The following is a 22128-nucleotide window of genomic DNA, read 5'->3' on the forward strand; positions in this document are numbered from 1 at the left end:
ACACAAAACAGCCCAACTCTTTCCTCTTACCCGCGTTAGCCCTTCCCCTCTTCCAACCCGTTTTGTGTGCTTCAAAGCTTGACCCAAACCCGCCACAACCAACTCAATTCTTGCTCCTCATTACCCACAACAACCCATCACTAAACCCACCACGAAACCCATCCAATTCCCGTCCCAAATACTCCATAAACAGCCCGCAAATAACACAATCAGCCCCCCTGTTTTGCGTGCTCAAACCCGAGTCCAAAACCCGCTCCAAACACCACTTAAACCCGTATCCATTAACCCTACACCATACCCTAGTATCCTACCCATATTACCTTAGCTTAAACACCATGCAAACCCCCCATACAAACCCTAAAAACCCCACGAATTAGCTGAGGGACAGCAGCTATGCAAAGGGAGCCCGACTGCTTGTTGCCCTATCAAACCCTACTTTAACTCCTTATAAATACCCCCCCCCCCCCCCCGCCCTTCACCATACATTCAGTCCTCTAAGTTCTCCATACATACTACCGTCACTTACAAGCTTTAAACTCCAGAAACAAACCCTAATTGCCTCTCAAAAACCCTCGACAAAACCGACATACAAAACTGAGAATCAGTTTGTGTGTCCTCTAGGGAACCCTTCGTTCAACCCTCAAACCTCCATCAAAATTCGAGTTTCTTATTCCTAATTAACCACACAATATCCATCTACATCTTAGACAAAGATTCACGAGCCAAATTGCCCTTGAGAGTACACGAATCCCCTCGAAAAACAGAGTGACATACACTCTGTTTTGCGGCTTTTCTGTCTGTCGATTCTGTTTGTGCTCGTTTTTCGTGCCCAATAATTCAAAACGAGCAGGGATTGTTTTAAGATCTTTGTTCTCCTCTATTTCTAGTTTTCAAAACATCTTTTAAATCTAATTTTCACCGTGAAACGAGTGAGAAATTGCAATTTGAAAGTTGCTGCCCAGATTTGCAAAAAACGTGTTATTGCTTTGTTCCTTCGTCGACGACGGCCTCTCGAGATAAAATAGACGATCAATTACGACCCAAGACGGTGTCAACGATACATGTAGGTTGAGGGTGCATCAAATCCTCCTCTTCTCCCTTTTATTTCATTCTTTTTATGTTTGTTTTTTTATTGTTTCGTTTTACATTGTTTATCGTTTTGTTTATCGTTTGATATCGTTAACTATGAAACTAGTTTAGTCCGAGTATGATTTAATGTACCACCATGAACACCCGCGTTGACTTGAGATGGGAAAGAAATCGACCACATCGGTCGGTCGTATCCCCCGTTTCATTTACATATCCTCGTGTTCAAGGTAGGGCATTAATAAAACGAATTCTAACTTCGTTCCTCGCTTTTGACCCCTTGCTTGTTTCGTTCAAATCAACCTACCCTAGGACCCTTCGCATGTTAGTTCGACCTCTGATTGTTAACATATGACTCATTTAGACGACATTAGATCAATTTAATAACCTAATTAGACACGCTAGGTGGCTTCGACACAAGCATTAAAATCGACTAACAATTCTATAACCTAATTGAATGCATCTCTCTTTTCACATGATTTCTCGCTAGTATAAGAGTGCGTGCTTAGCACCTTCTTATTAACACTCGACGAGTTAATTTAATTAGCGAACTTGACCTAATTTGACCCCTTAGGCCGTGTTGAACACTCGGTTTTAGGCGAAGCCTTCTGACCTCTTTTGTCATCGATTTCTAATGTATTTTCCATATCGCTTTGCAAATCTATCTAACCTAATGAACCTAACCTAGGAACTAGGGTGGCCGTGTCTGGGGCCGTGTGCTTGGCCGTGCCTTCTGTTATTCTTGCTTCATCTTTATATCGTTTATTCATCGTTGTTTCGTATTTTGTAATTACCTTTTGTTTATCGAGTCGCTTCTTGTAATTCGTTTGTAATTAGCTTTCTATTTGGCCGAGTCAAATGATTTACAAAAACCTTAGTCTTATTTGGTTAGATAGTTATGCTCCAATTCATGTAAGAGCGTAGTAAATCGCATGTTGTTTAAAGCAACATGGCCCGATTTATGCTAATGCATGCTTTGGTGTGTGACCCAATGTCTAATTCGATAAGATTAAGCGAAAGCACACATTACGAGGAGTGACCCAAGGCCGTGAGTCATGTAGACCGTGGGCCACCCCTTTGTGCACGTTTTCCTAGGCCGAATGGCCATGTGTCGTGTATGGTGTCGTATATAGCAATTGTATTTAGATCGAGTTGTATCTCTAAATTCTCGTTGTGTCGGCATGAAATGCCTGGGTTGTAATAGGGTAGATCCCAACGGCTCCCCCATTCCCATCAAGCCTTGTTTGTTTTGTTTATGTGTTGTGAGATCAATCAACCCACATGCTAAATTACAACTTTGACAAAGTTAGTTTAGTTGCATCTAAAACGACATAGAAATTGTTGTCACATGTTAGGGTTTTAAAACGATGTTTGCATATCATATATCGCAGTAGCTACGACCTTGTTTGAAATCCGATACTTGACTTAGTAGAGGCCGTCATTGACGGGCGGGGTTAGGTGTCCTTATGGGCTTCCTAACACGTACCCTCACTCCTTACTCAAGATCTATGGTTTGCGGATCCGTCTAAATACCATTGGATTACGAGAGTCATTCTAATCGAGTGATATAGGGTACAAGTCTTTATCTTTAATCACTCGTAGTCGATTGGCTTTATACTTTTCGATGAAAGGTGTAAAGTTGACTTGAACGGTTCCAAGTTCCCATAAAACTTGGTGGCGACTCAAATGTGTCTTAATTCGATTCGAAAGAACCTCGAGTCGATTATGCCTAGTGTGGATCCCGAGGACGCAGTTCCCGAGGGCCTTGTCCACAGTTTGGCGACTCCGCTGGGGAAAAGAGGACTAGTTACACTTTGTTTCTAGGGTCTTTTCCTCCGAGGTGAAACTTGAAAAGAAAGTATTGGAAAGTAAAACATTACTCGTAGTGCTACGATTCATGCATAAACCCTTAAGGACTTTCCCGGGCCGTCCCAACGCTTCTTTGTGACGCGTGGGGGGCGACGTCCCACTATGCCAGGAACTTGCACATTGCTTGCTTCCGCTCCGCCTCGTCGTGGTTCTTGATGGTGCGGATGCTCTTCTAGGTACTCTACCTAAAGGCCCTTGCTCTATTAGACCCAAAAAGGATGGAGGACATAAACCTTCTTGTAGAAGACTTGCCGAGACTTAGAGATGTCTAGGAGCATACATCCTTATAACATGAGAATGACAATGTGCGAAATGAATTTCCCGAGTCTTTTCAAATTTTCCATATCGATTTCAAAACCGAACTTGTGAACAACTTACTTTCAAAATAGCATGGTTTTAAAAACGCGGAATGCTGCCCAAGTAGGACTAGATTTTTCGGCCCAAAATGAGCTTTTATAGCCGGCATGCTGCCCATTTTCAAATCGATCTCTCGTTTTTTTTCAAATTGAATCTGAAATATTTCTCGAACCTTAACCAAGCATGAAATGCGTCGAGTCGTGTCCGGGTCCTGGCCATGTTAGGCTAGGCGTGTTTTGTCCCGAGAGTCTAGAACACGACCTTGTTGGGTCACCCAAGCTCACCTCTTGGGCTTCGAGTCATGTGGGTCGACCAATTGGTCTAGGATAGTCCACAGAAACGTCCAAGCTAGGCCATTTAGGGCGTTTCACTTAAACCTATGGGCTATGTTAGTCCAATCACGGGTTTAGTCACACCGAGTCAAGTTTAGATTCGAGTTATGATGGTTTGGGTCGTGTCGTTTTGTCGAGTCCAAAATGAATCGAGGTCTAAATCAAACCGTGAGTCGAACCTTTTGGTTAGTCACTCATAAGTCGAGTCTTTGTTTGAGTCAAGTTGGTGTCATGTCCTTAAGTGTGCAGGGGCTCTTACATTTGAATATTGACTCGGTTCGGTGTTTTCTTGTAGAAAGGCCGCCAAAAACCCGACTTCAAGCAATGGAAGATGCTGTTAACAAACTCACTGAGGTCGTGAACCTCATGATGACCAGAATGGATGCAATCGAATCTAAGATGGGTGAAGATTCCTCTTCGTCTACCCCACCTCTGACTGATCTGGAGAAAAGGTTCAAGTTCATTGAGGACCGTCTGAAACTCTCCCAGGGGAAGAACATCCATTACGAAAATGCTAGGGCCTATGCCCCAGTTCAGGATAAGTTGCCCACGAACATGGTACTCACTGATATCCCAAAGTTTAAGGGCACAGAAGATCCAGTCCACCATGTTAAGGCCTATAAGGGGTACTTAGCACTGAAGGGAGTGCCTGCTGACATGCTCTCTGAAATTTTTGCTCAATCTCTGGATGAACACCCGAAGGCGTGGTTCTACAATCTGGACCTTAAGAACTTCCCCACTTTCGAAGATATTACGGTGAAGTTCTGCAAGCACTATGCTGATAATGTCGAGATTCAAACCAACTTAAGAACATTAGAGGTGATGACACAGAAAGAAAAAGAAGGCTTTACTGAATTCCTTGCAAGATGGCGCGCTGAAAGCGTGAAATTAGCCAAGAAGCCTGATGAAGTTGAAATGGTAGATAAGTTCGTAAAGAATTTACGACTTATTTACCGCAATGCTCTGAAATACCAGAATTTTGGATCTTTCAAAGAATTGATAAGAATCGGGATAAAGGTAGAAGATGATGTCATAAGGGCAGAGTCTGAAAGGCCGAAAGGGTACTAAGGGGCCTCATCGTCTAAGGGCAAGGCCCCAGCAACGGCTCATATTGATGAAGCCATCAATCTCTTAGAAGGGCAATCGAAGAAGTCGCAGCGCCAAACACGTAGGGCATTCACCGATATCGGATGCACTTATACATACGCTCTCCAAAGGCTCATAGCCCAAGGAAAGCTGAAGCCTATTGGTCCAACTCCGGACCCTCCCGCTGATCAACAAGGTAAATGGTATAAACCAAATGCCTACTGTGCCTTTCATCAAGGGAAAGGCCATGATACTGAAAGGTGCTATCGACTGAAGCACGAAATCCAAGACATGATTGAGAATGGAACACTCCCGATCCCAACTGTTAAACCCTATAACATCACCAATCCATTTGGCGATCACGCCAACTTTGTTTCTGTCGAAGACAATGTCGATTATTCCCATCTTATCCGCCCATGTCACTTGAAAGGGGTGTTTATCGGGAAAATATTTGTGGATTACTTTGAATTCTTGCCAAACCCGAAGAATGAAATTTAAGTCGGGAGTCTTGCTCTAGAATGTACTCCTCTCGTTAACGAAGTTAATAAAAGACAATTCGGTTCACCAACCTTTCTCACTGGCGTAGATCCTCAGAGGACTACCTCGGGATGGAGGCAGACCATCAAAGGGATCAAGGACCGAGTAGGGCATCTAAGCGACACAATTTGAACAAGAGAAAGCTCAAGACCAGATTTGAAAATTATGAGTCGGGATCTATTTTCTTATCTTAGTCGAGTCGAGTCTAGAACTTTATTTTTTTGAATTTGACTCGTTTTTTCCGCGATGACCTAGGATGTGTCCTAGGAATCGTTTCTTCGAGTCTGTTAAGCATTTCTCATTCCAATAAAAAAGTTGCAGTTTCGTTTCCAAATATGTCTTGTTTCCAATCCTCAATCATTCCGAAACATGATAAAACGCACAACACACTCAAAGGAATCCCTGGGGTAGAAATATGTCCTGTTTCAAAATGTAAGGTACACTAGGTTCCCGTGTTTGATTCCTTTACCTATTCCATGTCTGGTGGTAGAAAACCTCCATCTGAACCAATGTTTGTGACAAGCTTTTAGATGATTCTATGACAAACCCGGACTAGCTCCTTGTTTCCCCTATCGATGATGGAAGGCAAGCCTTTTCCCCAACAAAATCATCCCATCTCGAAGAGAGAAGATATCAACCCGTTCTAACAAGGAATTGTTAGTTCCTACCCAAATTAGTTGGCGAAGCCCAGTTTTCAAGGTGTATCCATTTATGACTAAGAGAATGAATAAAAGATCATTTTCAAAGAGAGAAAAAGATGAAAAAGAATGAAAAATGAGAAAAAGAGAAAAATTGGAAATATGAAAAAATATGAAAAAAAAGAAAAATGAAAAAAAGATGAAAGAAAAAGAAAAAAGGAAAAAAGATGTTGAAGTTATTGCGGAATGCTTTTTGGTTGAATGTCGAAGTTACGGAAGCCAGAATTCAAGTCAAGTACCCATAGTTGAGGTTCAATGGGCGAAGCCCAAAAGCGTAAGTAGTGACCTCTTTACCCTCTAAGTCCTTCCTGAGACAGTTACAAGGGGATAGTCGGGAATTTTGAGAATTATTCCGCTTGTGTTGTTAGCCCAGCCTTTAGGGTCCAGACATGGAAATTTGAACCCACATCATTTTTCAACCCATTTGCACTCGTGGTTCATCAAACCCGAGACACCCATTCCAACCACGTTATAAGCCATAGCCCTTGGCCTTAGCACCACAAAACAAACCTTCAAGAATGACGGTTTACCTTGCAAACCTATTTTTACCAAGCTCTACATCCGAAAGAACCTCAGCCTTTTGTACCAACCCTAGACACGGGATTTAACAGTACCTTACAGGCTAGAATGGGATGCGACATGATACCTTAGGTGAAACCTTCGAGTGTGTACAAACAATCAAAATGCCAATTTAATGCACCTTGATCGAACTACGTCGGATTTGATTTCGCTCCACGCGAATACGTAGGCAGTCCTTCAGAATAAGGGATTCAATCCACTTATCAACTAAGTTGTCATCTTGTCGGTTTCTTACGGGTCTTAACCAAGTCCAAATGAAGCCACCTTTGTTTGAGTCGGTCTTAGCACTCGATGTAGGCTAGGATAAGGATATAGGTTCAGATGAATAGTATCAAGTCTCAGAATGAGCTTTATCGAACGGTTTAGGCAAAGATGCCGAGTCATATAGATGCAGGTTTGTGTTGGGAACAGAAAATATGAAAAACCCGTTGAAAAGAAAGAAGGCGTGGAAGAAAAATAGTAAAAGCCCGCTGAAAAGAAAGAAGGCGGTGGCAAGAAATGATGAAAACTCGCTGAAAAGAAAGGAGGCGAGAAGAAGAGTGACCGAATGTTCCCAAAAAGAGTGATGTGTGATGTCTAAGTGTTCTCATAGAATCAGTCTGTGTTTAGTGTCTGGGCGACGCCAACGTTGTTGCTCTGTGAGTTTAATCCACCTTGTCAATGCCAAGTGATCTTGATTCCCATGTGCCCTCGGGAGCACGCCCATGCCATACGATATCCTCGTTCCACGTCCGACGACCTTGTGATTCCCGTTTGTCATCTTTTGGCGTCAGAATGGCCAATTTACATTTCTACCCCCAATAAGTCAAAAATTGAATTTAAACTCGTGCACACTTACGGTTTTATTTCCCTTTTTGTTTTACGGTAGCGGGCTACGCCCACGTTGTTTACGGGTCATACGGAGTGTCTGAGTCGTATTTCAGGCTCACCCATCAAGGTTCGATTTCAAAAAAATTTCAAACGTTCAAAATTTCAAATTTTTTTTGCGAATTATGGATAGATGATCCAAGTAGTGGAATCTTTTCGGGTCGATGACCCCAATCTTTCAAAATTCAAAATTTCAAATTCAATTTTTGAAGGGTCGATGGCCCAACATACCAAGTGATGTCAAATTTAAACTTCGGGTCGATGGCCCAATTATTCAAAATTTTCAAATTCAATGTTCGGGTCGATGACCCAATCTTTCAAATAATCCAATTTTAAGATCGATGATCCAAATGTGCTTATGTGATGATTATTGCTAGTACGTTTTTGTGTTTCAAATATAGCAGGATATGCTTCAACTGGGGGCTCTAAAGTCTTCGACTTTAGAGCCATTGCAAACTAGGGGCTCTGAAGCCGTTGGCTTCAGAGACCATTATCAAGATGAAAAGGATGACATCCACTCAGAATTCAATTCAATACAAGAGTATGAAATGGAAGAATTCCGTAGCTGAAAACAAATGATGAAAGCGGCGGCAACCTCCTTGGAAAGTCCCGTCCCATTTGGGCACCTGCCAGCAGATGATAAGCTTTGGGCAAATGTCAACAGATGATGAATTTTGGACAAATGCCAGCAGATGATAAACTTTGGGCATGTGTCAGCAGTTGCCGAACTACGACGCGGGTTTGATTCCGTCAGAAACGGATACGTAGGCGCCTAAGGATAAGGCTCAATTCACCATATATGCAATTTATGGGTCGACGACCAATGATGACAATTTGACGGAACAGAAGCAAGATTTAATCCCCAACGAAGTTTCAGGTATGATCTCTTCTTATGGTTGGCGAGCTTATATACGCAAGTCTAATGGACTATAAACGACCAAAGGAATCCTCAGGTCGAAAGGGACCTGGGGTATACTTTGACTTTCGCCTTGTCCAAGCCTCAGTCAAAGTGGGGGCTCTGTAGATACCCGTATCCGTCGATATTGGAATTTATAGAGAACCCGACAAACACCCGATGATGATAGGACAAATGTATTCTTTAGTTGTCATTGTCATTATTTGGGCTCGTTTTACGATGTAGAATGAGCGTTGTCGACGAAGTATTTTATTAATTTAATGATATTTAAATTAAATGTTTTTTTAAAAAAAGTGAATTCATTTTATTGTTTTAATTTGAATTTATTTTCTTAAATTTATTTTATTGAAAATAAAATATATTTTTGATTTGAAAAATCATTTATTTTAACGTGTTAATTGATTTGAAAGATCGATTTTGAAAGTTGAAAACTCGTGTTGATCACACGTTTTGGAGCTCCATCGTAGCTCGGTTTTTGAGCCCGTTTTCTTTACGAGTTGGCACGAATCTCGAGTTCACTAACCAACCTAGGCTTTCACTTGTCCAACCCCAGTTCGAACCCCCATACCCACGTCCCAAATCTCGCCCCAAACATACACAAAACAGCCCAACTCTTTCCCCTTACCCGCGTTAGCCCTTCCCCTCTTCCAACCCATTTTGTGTGCTTCAAAGCTTGACCCAAACCCGCCACAACCGACCCAATTCTTGCTCCTCATTACCCACAACAACCCATCACTAAACCCACCACAAAACCCATCTAATTCCCGTCCCAAATACTCCATAAACAGCCCGCAAATAACACAAGCAGCCCCCCTGTTTTGCGTGCTCAAACCCGAGTCCAAAACCCGCTCCAAACACCACTTAAACCCGTACCCATTAACCCTAAACCATACCCTAGTATCCTACCCATATTACCTTAGCTTAACCACCAAGAAAACCCCCCATACAAACCCTAAAAACCCCACGAATTAGCTGATGGACAGCAGCTATGCAAAGGGAGCCCGACTGCTTGTTGCCCTATGAAACCCTACTTTAACTCCTTATAAATACCCCCCCCCCCCCTTCACCATACATTCAGTCCTCTACGTTCTCCATACATACTACCATCACTTACAAGCTTTAAACTCCAGAAACAAACCCTAATTGCCTCTCAAAAACCCTCGACAAAACCGACATACAAAACTGAGAATCAGTTTGTGTGTCCTCTAGGGAACCCTTCGTTCAACCCTCAAACCTCCATCAAAATTCGATTTTCTTGTTTCTAATTAACCACACAACATCCATCTACATCTTAGACAAAGATTCACGAGCCAAATTGCCCTTGAGAGTACACGAATCCCCTCGAAAAACAGAGTGACATACACTTTTCGCGCTTTTCTGTCTGTCCAGTTCTGTTTGTGCTCGTTTTTCGTGCCCAATAATTCAAAACGAGCAGGGATTTTTTTAATATATTTGTTCTCCTCTCTTTCTAGTTTTCAAAACATCTTTTAAATCTAATTTTCACCGTGAAACGAGTGGGAAATTGCTATTTGAAAGTTGCTGTCCAGATTTGCAAAAAACGTGTTATTGCTTTGTTCGTTCGTCGACGACGGCCTCTCGAGATAAAATCTACGATCGATTACGACCCAAGACGGTGTCAACGATACATGTAGGTTGAGGGTGCATCAAATCCTCCTCTTCTCCCTTTTATTTCATTCTTTTTATGTTGGTTTTTTATTGTTTCGTTTTACATTGTTTATCGTTTTGTTTATCGTTTGATATCGTTAACTATGAAACTAGTTTAGTCCGAGTATGAGTTAAAGTACCACCATGAACACCTGCGTTGACTTGAGATGGGAAATAAATCCGCCACATCGGTCGGTCGTATCCCCCGTCTCATTTACATATCCTCGTGTTCAAGGTAGGGCATTAATAAAACGAATTCTAACTTCGTTCCTCGCTTTTCACCCCTTGCTTGTTTCGTTCAAATCGACCTACCCTAGGACCCTTCGCATGTTAGTTAGACCTCTGATTGTTAACATATGACTCATTTAGACGACATTAGATCAATTTAATAACCTAATTAGACACGTTAGGTGGCTTCGACACAAGCATTAAAATCGACTAACAATTCTATAACCTAATTGAATGCATCTCTCCTTTCACATGATTTCTCGCTATTATAAGAGTGCGTGCTTAGAACCTTCTTATTAACACTCGACGAGTTAATTTAATTAGCGAACTTGACCTAATTTGACCCCTTAGGCCGTGTAGAACACTCGGTTTTAGGCGAAGCCTTCTGACTTCTTTTGTCATCGATTTCTAATGTATTTTCCATATCGCTTTGCAAATATATCTAACCTAATGAACCTAACCTAAGAACTAGGGTGGCCGTGTCTGGAGCCGTGTGCTTGGCCGTGCCTTTTGTTATTCTTGCTTCATCTTTATATCGTTTATTCATCGTTGTTTCGTATTTTGTAATTACCTTTTGTTTATCGAGTCGCTTCTTGTAATTCGTTTGTAATTAGCTTTCTATTTGGTCGAGTCAAATGAATTACAAAAACCTTAGTCTTATTTGGTTAGATAGTTGTGCTCCAATTCATGTAAGAGCATAGTAAATCGCATGTTGTTTAAAGCAACATGGCCCGATTTATGCTAATGCATGCTTTGGTGTGTGACCCAATGTCTAATTCGATAAGATTAAGCGAAAGCACACATTACGAGGAGTGACCCAAGGCCATGAGTCATGTAGACCGTGGGCCACCCCTTTGTGCACGTTTTCCTAGGCCGAATGGCCATGTGTCGTGTATGGTGTCGTATATAGCAATTGTATTTAGATCGAGTTGTATCTCTAAATTCTCGTTGTGCCGGCATGAAATGCCTGGGTTGTAATAGGGTAGATCCCAACGGCTCCCCCATTCCCATCAAGCCTTGTTTGTTTTGTTTATGTGTTGTTAGATCAATCAACCCACATGCTAAATTACAACTTTGACAAAGTTAGTTTAGTTGCATCTAAAACGACATAGAAATTGTTGTCACATGTTAGGGTATTAAAACGATGTTTGCATATCATATATCGCAGTAGCTACGACCTTGTTTGAAATCCGATACTTGACTTAGTAGGGCCGTCATTGACGGGCGGGGTTAGGTGTCCTTATGGGCTTCCTAACACGTACCCTCACCCCTTACTCAAGATCTATGGTTTGCGGATCCGTCTAAATACCATTGGATTACGAGAGTCATTCTAATCGAGTGATATAGGGTACAAGTCTTTATCTTTAATCACTCGTAGTCGATTGGCTTTATGCTTTTCGATGAAAGGTGTAAAGTTGACTTGAACGGTTCCAGGTTCCCATAAAACTTGGTGGCGACTCTAATGTGTCTTAATTCGATTCGAAAGAACCTCGAGTCGATTATGCCTAGTGTGGATCCCGAGGACGCAGTTCCCGAGGGCCTTGTCCACAGCTTCTCATAAATTTTTCTGCTATTTAGACGGGTACTCAGGGTTCTTTCAGATCTCTATCCACCCAGACGATTAGGCTAAGACCACATTTACTTGTCCTCAAGGCGTTTTTGCTTATCACAGGATGCCTTTTGGTTTGTGTAATGCCCCTGCCACCTTTCAAAGGTGTATGATGGGGATATTTTCAGAGTATATTGAGTCTATTATGGAAGTTTTTATGGACGATTTCAGTGTATATGGAAGTGATTTTTCTAACTGTCTGTCTAACCTTGAGAAAGTGTTGCAGCGCTGCATTGAGGTTAATCTTGTGCTGAACTGGGAGAAGTGCCACTTTATGGTCAACGAGGGAGTTGTTCTAGGGCACTTAGTTTCTGATAGGGGAATAGAGGTTGATGAAGCAAAGGTGGAAGTGATTCAGCAGCTGCCGCCCCCTGTTAACGTTAAGGGGGTGAGGAGTTTCCTTGGTCACGCTGGCTTTTATCGCCGGTTCATCAAGGACTTCTCAAAGATTGCTAAACCACTTACACAGCTGCTACTTAAGGATGCCCCTTTTGTGTTTACTGATGATTGTCTTTCTGCTTTTAACAGGTTAAAGCAGGCTTTAGTCTCTGCGCCGATCATACAGCCTCCCGACTGGGACTTGCCGTTTGAGATTATGTGTGATGCGAGTGACTACGCACTAGGAGCGGTGCTAGGCCAAAGAAAAGACAAGGCTTTGAGTGCTATCTACTATACGAGCCGAACTCTGGATGAGGCTCAAGTGAAGTACACTACCACTGAAAAAGAGCTGCTAGCTGTAGTTTATGCCTTAGAGAAGTTTTGTACTTATTTAGTTGGGTCAGAAGTCACTGATTTACTGACCATGCAGCTTTGAGGCATCTCCTTGCTAAGAAGGAGGCTAAACCACGGCTACTGAGATGGATACTCCTCCTTCAGGAGTTTGATTTGCAGATTAAGGATAAGAAAGGAGTTGAGAACGTTGTAGTTGATCACTTGTCGCGACTGATGCGACAAGAAGGGGAAGATTCTCTACCTATAGATGATTCTTTTCCTGACGATACTTTAATTGCTGTTATATCGTCTATTGTTAACCAAGAACCTTGGTATGCAGATATAGCTAACTTCGTTGTCGTGGCAAGGCGCCTTTGACCTTTCTCATCAGCAGAGGAAGCGTTTTCTGTATAACGCTAAGCAGTACTTCTGGGATGATCCTTACTTGTTTAAGGAATGTGCAGACAGTCTCTATAGACGGTGTATTATGCAGTGGGAGACCAAAATAGTCCTGGAAGGCTGTCACTCCTCTTCATATGGTGGTCACCACGGTCCATCGCGCACCGTGGCTAAGGTACTTCAGTTTGGTTTTTACTGGCCTTCTTTGTTTGCTGATGCTAGGTCTTTTGTTTCAGCTTGTGATGCTTGCCAACGATCAGGGAACATTTCAAAGAGACATGAGATGCCACAAAACGGCATCTTAGAGGTTGAGGTCTTCGATGTCTGGGCATTGATTTCCAAGGACCGTTCCCATCCAGTAAAGGTAACAGGTATATCTTAGTGGCTGTAGACTATGTGTCGAAATGGGTTGAGGCAATTGCCTCACCTCATTGTGATGCTAAGACCGTGATAAAGATGTTTAAAAAGATCATATTCCCCCGATTTGGTGTCCCTAGGGTTATCATTAGTGATGGGGGAATGCATTTTAAAGAAAAGAAACTAACTTCCATACTGTCTAAAGTTGGTGTCCAACACCGGCGTGGTTTGGGGTATCATCCCCAAACTAGTGGTCAGGTAGAGGTCTCTAATCGCGAGTTGAAAGAGATCTTGTCTAAAGTAGTTTCTAAATCACGGAAAGACTGGAGTCTTAAGCTAGATGACACTTTATGGGCTTATAGAACTGCTTTTAAGACACCAATTGGTGCATCACCTTATAGGCTAGTTTATGGGAAATCGTGTCACTTACCTGTTGAATTGGAATGTAAGGCCTGGTGGGCAATTCGTGAGCTTAATTATGATCCTAAGTTGTGTGGTCAGAATCGTTTTTTGCAGCTAGATGAGTTGGAATAATTTAGGCTTAATGCCTATGACAGCTCGCGCATTTACAAAGAAAAGACGAAGAGATGGCATGACAAGAGAATCCTACCTCGTGAGATTCATGTTGGGCAAAAGGTGCTGCTGTTTAATGCCCGATTGAGATTATTCCCTGGCAAGCTGAAGTCCAGGTGGAGTGGTCCTTATACGGTGATAGCTGTTGCCAAATTTGGATCCGTGGAGCTCGAAGATTCCGAGGGTCATAGATTCAAGGTGAATGGCCAATATGTGAAGCATTACCACGAGGCGAATGAAGCAGACAATCGCGTTGAAGTCTTGCGCTTCGACGAGCTTGACGCGCCAGTTAATTGATGCCAGAAAGGTCGTGCGGGACCTCTTAAACCAGCGCTCTCCAGGAGGCAGCCCAGACTGTTTTATTGTACTTTTGTTGAACCTTTTATTTGAATTTAGCTTTATGCTGAACTTTAGACGCTGTTTTACGAACTCCTTATGTTTTTCTAGCTTTGGAATGCGTGTTTTGCAGGACCAAGTACTCGATCGAGTGGTTTTAGGCTCGATCGAGCACTTTTTGGGGAAGTTTCCACTCGATCGAGTGATGATTGTCCTCGATCGACCAAAGTCAATATCACGCTTACTCGATCGAGTGGTTTTTCACTCGATCGAGTTGTTCCAAGTGCTCGATCGAGCAGTTATGCTTCCGAGCTGCTGCTTTACGTCTATGGAGCTACTGCTTGAATTTCTTTGACCACCCATGTTCATGGTCGGTTTGGGGAGGTCCCACTTTATGACGTTTTGTAAGTTTTCCAACTCCATTTATCCCTTTCTCTTCAGTTTGCATTTCTTTCCCTATTTTTGGTACAATGAGGGCATTGTACGGTTTGGTTTGGGGAGGTATGCATCCATATCCGTGTCTGCATGTTTTCTTGCATTTTTGCTTTCACGTTTATTGATTTCCACATGCATTGTTGCTTTAATTAATTCAAAAAATCAAAAAAATTCAAAAAAATTCACGTTTAAATTGAGTCAGAACGTTTGAACACTGACGCTACATTGAATCTTTACTCGAGCCTTGCATATTCTTGACATTTAGTTGGCATGATTATGTGCATAATCTACTAGTTTTCGTTTCTCTCTTACCTGAACGAATAGACTTGATTCATTATGTCGGCAAGCTACATTACATTCTGAGGTTAGAGCTTTATAAACTGGTGACATTCATGACCGGTTTCATTTAGGATGTGAGTAGTACTCTCTTTAAGGCATGTAACATCAATTTGCATAAGCATGAGTCTAGTCTTCTTAATACCTGTATGCATTCGGTCTGTGGATGGTGACACATGTTAGGAGAGGCAGTCCCCTTTATTTCATTCTACCCATGAGCCCCACATAGCCAAATTGCCTTTTTGTCCTATTAACTACTTTCTATAATACTTGCTACCCTAGCTGAGCTAGTGACGAGTAGTTCTTGGAATGTTTTATTGCAATATGGTTATTTTATCTGATTTCAGAAGATGGTGGAAGAATTGAAGGGAAAGAAAGAAAGAAAAAAAAAATGTTGAATTGTTGAAAAAATGGAACGAAAAAGAAAAAAAAAAGAATGAAAAAGCGAAAAAAAAAGAAAAGAAGAAAAAGAAAGAAAAAATCATATATGAGGAAAAATGAGAATTGGATAATGATTTTCACTCCCATGTTCTATCTATACTTTATGGGGAGTTGACAAGTATTGGTGTTTAGTGAGTTTAGTGCATGGAATTTGCACTGTTTTTATTCTGTTATATTGAGTACGAAGTTGGGATGCAGTTTAATTTTGGATCCGTTGTTGCTAGCCTGGCTATTAACTCCACATATCCAAATTCAGCTTAGCCACTTCCTACCCATTACCTCACTTACCCAAATGTAAGTCCTCGGCATGTGTCTTGGTCATTAGAATGGTTGGAATGCATATGTACGGTTGTAGAGACTTTATTCATGTTAAATGTATGCATGTTCTTATAGGTCGACTTAGGTGAGTGTCTCTACTTATTTCTATTTTTCACATATATACTTACCTTGTGCCTAATTTTGAGTGACGAGCGGCCCATGATAGTCCGACATCTTTTGAGTCTTGCAAGGTCGACGGTTCAGTAAGTTTGAAACATTGATTTAACTCGTTTGCACTTCTCTTTTGCCACCTTGTCAGTTATTGCATTAAATTGGTTTTAGTGGATAATTTGTAGCTGATGCGTTGGTCCCATTCCATTGTTTATTCTTAGTTGTATTCATATTTTCTTGGGGACAAGCAAAGGTTTGGTTTGGGGAGATTTGATGCGTGTCTTTTATATAAGGTTTTTACCTCATTTTTACACGCATTTCTGCACTTTTTATGTAGCATCTAGCTATAAATACCCCCGAATATTCTACTTTGGTCCGTTTATTGTAATTTGCAGGAATTGACCAAAGAGGAGCTAAACCGAGCCCTAATCCATCCCATTTGCATGCATTTATGGAGGATGAGGAGCTGGAGCTTGGAAATCTAACATTTGGAAGACGTGTGAGCTGGTTTCGGAAGGCGTTTCAAAGTCTAGCGTGCCTATATAGCTCGATCGAGTAGTTTTCTACTCGATCGAATGCTTTATATACTCAAGATTGCTCGATCGAGCTGTTTAAGGAGTCAATCGAGGAGATTCTGCATGAAGTGCTCGATCGAGTCGTTTATTTCCACTCGATCGAGTGGTTTGGTGTTGGTTTGCTCGATCGAGTAGTTTATTTCTACTCGATCGAGTGGTTTTTCCTACCTTAGTTAATTTCCGCCTAATCATTTTATGGGCTTTTGTAATTAGTCCATAGATTAGGTTTTAGGATGGATTTTTCGTATAAGACAGAGCAGGGGGACTACGTTAGAGGGATCTCTTCCTTCGTTCGTTCACTTCACTGTATACCTTGCTACTGTTCTTGGATTTTGTTCTTCCTTTATACTTTACTACTCAGATTTGGATACGATTGGTATTATTATTCTACTTTAATCCCTTAATACATTTTTATTCCTTTAATTCCTTCTCTCTATAGGTTCTGTCATAATTGTTTTAATTCAATTCTTGTTAATTCTGTCATTATGTTTAGTTTCAATTATTCATATGTCGTTATTGTTAATTTAGTAATAATGAGTAGCTAATTTCCTTCGGCTAAGACTATAGGGGATCCGTAATCATGAGGGAATAGTGATTGATTTATTGGGTTAATGCTAGTATAGTCTTTGTTGGTTAAATGCTACAATTAACTGTATCCGTCTAATTGAGTCGACGCAATTAGACCTTTAATTCTTAGTGACCCTTGACCTGGACCGAAAGGTTGGAAAAGGCAGACTAGTAGCGTGCAATAGGGTATTGTAGTGAGGGTGAAAGTTAAGCTATTCACGCTCTAGGGTGAATTAAGGACCGAAAGGTGACGTTCGTTACCCCTTAGACCATATTTGCATTGACCTGAGACCTAGATTACTTGACTAAATGATTATGGTGAACCATCTGTCTTAGCTGTTTCTCCTTATCTGCTTGATTCCTTCTTTTTAATTTCCTCTTCCTTATTCTTATTAGTTTAGAATATCACATTTAAAAACCCCCCATTTGGTTACCTTGACGAATTTAGATTAAGCTACAATTTTCTACCTCTCTGTGGATTCGACCCGACTTCCCTAGCTATATTAGTTAGAGCCAGTTGGTATTTTTGGCAGGTACGCGACAGACGTGTCAAGCTCCGTGAATGGTATAAAAACTTCTAAGTTCTTCACAATCTCCATGAACTTTCCAAGTTTCTCATCAAACTTGGGCTTAGCTTGGCGACTTGGGAATGGAAGTCTAATCACAATAGGCTCTTTCTCGGTTTTCTTAGCCTTTTTTTCATTTCTCTTCATTGATGAGTCATTGGTTGTTGTCTCTACCACCTTAGGATTTTTCCTTAGTGGCTCAATCACATTACTTTGCTTGTCATTCTTCTCAACAATTACTTCTTCAATTTGCACCTTTAGTCCCTCATACCTAGTACCACTCCTCAACTAGATAACATTGATAATCTCATGTCTTGTGGCAGGATTACCTTGAGGAGGTAATTGTCCCTTTTTGTCTTTGGGAGCTAGAAGATGCTAATTGAGACAATTGAGTATAACAACCCAACCCACCACGGTAGTAACACAATCCAATAAGATGGGATATGTACCTTTGGGCCCATTACTTGTCCTCACTTAAGTTCAAAAGCACAAGGCCTTGTTACTAAGTGGTGGGTGGAATCCCTTATAAACATGTCACAACCTCCTCAATTCCCCGATGTGGGACAACCTTACTCTCAATAACTTGGGGTTTTACAATTTCCCCCACTGTAATACCCCGTATTTTGATAGTAATTTATGAGAATAATTTATGTAATTTAATAATTAATTGAATAGAATTTTAATAATAAATACAAATAAGACATTAATTAAATAATAAAGTAAGAAAGTGAGTCGAGAATTGGGCTTAGCTAATAATTAAGTGTTGGGCCGTGTGCCATTGTTATTTGGACCGAAACTTATTAATTTAGTATGAGTGTGATCGGGATTTGTATCGGGGATTAATAATAATATAATATGGAAGTAATAATATATAAAGGTAATAATTATTATATTAATAATAATAATAGAGTTATGACAATAATAAATTAGTAAAGATAATATGAGGAAATCCTAGTTATGGTAAGACTGATATATGTAGTAATAATAATAATAATAATATAATGGTAATTGTTATAGTAAATAGAATAAGGTAATTATAATAGTTTCCTAATTGACCTCGCATACTCTCTAATCTTACACTATAAATACATAATAAATCTGAAAATAATTCATAAAAGAAGAATAAGAGATCTAAAAGAAAGAAGAAAATGATTAAGGAAGAGAAAAGCAAAAGGATTAACTTTTATTATCGCCTCAAGGTAATACTTTAAACCGCACCATGTATACTCTTTGCTATGCTATAACTTGTAAACTACCATAGATCAAGCCGTAAGTACCGTTGTGACCGTGAATGACTAGGGATCACCGTTGACCTGTTTTGACCACTGTTGACTGACGGGAGAGGGCGGTTTCAGGCGAGTTTCGAGGGGTGGTTGTGTTGCCGGTTTTGTGTCCTTTTGAACCCTTATTCAGGATGTGACTCACCTAGGTTTGATAGATATGGGTCAGGGTGGTTGGTTCGACCGTGTTGGTGGATTTTGGGGTGGTAAAGGTGGTGGTTTGTGGTGGTGGTGGCCAGAATTACGCGTAAATAGGGGAGGACAGAGGTAGTGCCGTGGGTGTTTTAGGGCGGTTATTGTGCCCGTATTTGCGACTGTACCGGTGATTGGGTACTACCACTGGAACCACCATGGGTCAAAGGTGACAATGGTGGTGGTTGGAGGTGGTGAGGTTGGGTGTGGTTGTCGGGGTCGGGCTGTTTTGGGACACGGGTTGAAGGAAGTGCTGTTGGTGTCGTGTGTTTAGAGCGTAGGTTTGTGGGTTGTTGGAGGTGGTGGTGGTTTAGCTGGTGGTTAAGGTGTGGTGGAGGATGTTGGGTTGCAGGCTGGTGGCGTTGGGTCTGGATGGTGGTCGTGGTGGCCTGTGGTGTCAGTTTGGAGGGTGTTTATGGGGAGTTGTTGAACACGGTGTAAACCGTGTATGGAAGGGTGGTGTTTGTGTTTGTGACGGGTTTGTTGGGTTGTTAAGTCAGGTTTTTTTTATTTGAGTCGGGTTTTAAGTTGGGTTTGACCCGGGTTTTATGATTGAAGCAGGATTTGAAAATCGTAATGAATTATTAATGGATGAGTAATTAAGTTAAGTAATAAATAATTAATTTGAATAATTAATATAATAAAAGGAATCAAAGTACAAATGAATTAATATTGGAATAATGATATTTAATTAGGTGACGGAGTTGTTGAGACGATTTAATTGGGTTTCTACGTGTTGGATTGCTTTACTTTGCTTGACGCATTGTATACGAAATATTTGCTTATCAGGTAGGATAACTACTCAACGCTATTTATGTTGTATTTCACATGAGTATGTTGGCTTAAGTATGTTGGTTATGTTTTGGTGGTTGATTTGTGATGTGACTCATAATTGCGTACATTTAGTCCCCTAATTGCGCCTCTCTTGCATACTATTATAACATTTTGTAGCCATTTTATCCGTCAAATGCTTTCTATTTTGCTTTCCTAGTACATTTCGTATGTTTTGTAGGAAAGAGGGTAATTAGGCGGAAATTGTCGTCTCTTGCGCTTATTTGGAAGGACATTGATGAATTTGGCTGAACGAGTATGGAAGGAGAGGCAAGAACTAAGACCAACATTGCAAGAATAAGAAGTATGCGAGAGAAAGAAGCTAAAGCACTCTGAAGAAAAGTCCGAGCGTCCAAAGCTCCAAGACGCTCGTCCTCTACTCCAACAATCCGTGCGTCATGACTGCTCAGCCGCTTGTCCTCCCGTGCCAACAATCCGAGCGTCCTTCCCTTTTGTACGAGCGGACCGTGGCGTCTTCAGCAAAGATGCTCATCTCTTGAAATACTTGCATTTCCCTACTTAGAACTTAGAATAGTTAATTACTAAATTAGCCTTAGTTAACCTAATGATGCACTACTATATATACCCAATTTTGATGATAATCAAAGGAGGGAGGCTTCCACATTAGAAAATCCTCTTAGAATAGATTAGGTGTAGATTAGATTAGATTACACTTTAACCTTTCCACAAATTTCACATTAATCTCTCCTTAATTATTGCTCAAGTTTATTACTTTTGGGAAATTGAAGATTATTGGGTTATTATTGGAGGATTGACAACCATTCATCAATCAATCAAGTTCTCTTCTTTTATTCTTGCTTTATTATTTAGATCATCTCAAGTTGGTATAATTCCTTTGCTCTTTACTATTTATTGTTTATTTCCTTAAGCTCTTATCATGTTTATACTTGTTGTAATGATTGACATCATTAATGACATGTTTTCCATGATAATGAGTGAGTACTTTCTTAACTAGGATTAGTGGGTAATTAAGGGAGGTAAACATGGGGAATAATCATGCTTAATCCAATATGTTTCCATAATTAAATTGCTTGCTTGTTGTGATGTCAACCTATGCACATGTTATGTTTGATGAAATGCTAAGCCTATGAATCCTTGCATTTACAACCATCTCTTATCTATTCAACTTGACTTGCATTTACAACCATCTCTTATCTATTCAATTTGATTTGTAAGATTAGGAGGAAAGTAAGTCGACTTGTAGGTGTTGTACAATCTAATCGATTCGGCTCTACGACCCAACTCTTCCTAAGAACCGTAAGACATAAACCAACTCGGTTCCTTTACAACACTAATTGCTTGCAATTTTGTGAACATGTTTATATGATCAACTCCCATGAATCCCCTATGAACCCATGATATCCTAGCACTTTTAATCATTTATTTGCATCCTTCCTTTTATTGCTTGTTTTACTTTATTGCTTGCATTAGTCTTGAACACAACTACAAATCTAAACAAATTATGACACTATCATAAATTGAGATAGATAGACTTAGAACCCAAAGCACACTGTCCCATGGATGGACCTCGACCTACCACTAACTAGTTGTTTGTTGAGAATATAAATGTGTTTGATTGGGAGACCCAACGACATCACCCATCAAAATGGCGCCGTTGCCGGGGACGGTGGTATGTGATTAAGTTCTTACTTGTTTGTCTATTTTAATTTTGCTTTAACCTTGAGGAACGTTGTGGACAAGGCCCTCGGGAACTGCGTCCGAGGGATCCACACCCGGCATAATCGACTCGAGGTTCTTTCGAATCGAATTAAGACATATTAGAGTCGCCACCAAGTTTTTTGGGAACTTGGAACCGTTCAAGTCAACTTTACACCTTTCATCGAAAAGCATAAAGCCAATCGACTACGAGTGATTAAAGATAAAGACTTGTACCCTATATCACTCGATTTGAATGACTCTCGTAATCCAATGGTATTTAGACGGATCCACAAACCATAGATCTTGAGTAAGGGGTGAGGTTACGTGTTGGGAAGCCCATAAGGACACCCAACCCCGCCCGTCGATAACGGCCTCTACTAAGTCAAGTGTCGGAGTTCAAACAAGGTCATAGCTACGTACGATGTATGATATGCAAACGTTGTTTTAAACCCTAGCATGTGAAGTTTCTATGTTGATTTAGATGCAACTATACTAACTTTGTCAAAGTTGTAATTTAGCATGTGGGTTGATTGATCTAAGCAACATATAAATGAAAGCAAACAAGGCTTAAGGGGGAATGGGGGAGCCGTT

This window comes from Silene latifolia, chromosome 7, assembly GCF_048544455.1.
Source record: "Silene latifolia isolate original U9 population chromosome 7, ASM4854445v1, whole genome shotgun sequence".
Taxonomy (NCBI): domain Eukaryota; kingdom Viridiplantae; phylum Streptophyta; class Magnoliopsida; order Caryophyllales; family Caryophyllaceae; genus Silene; species Silene latifolia.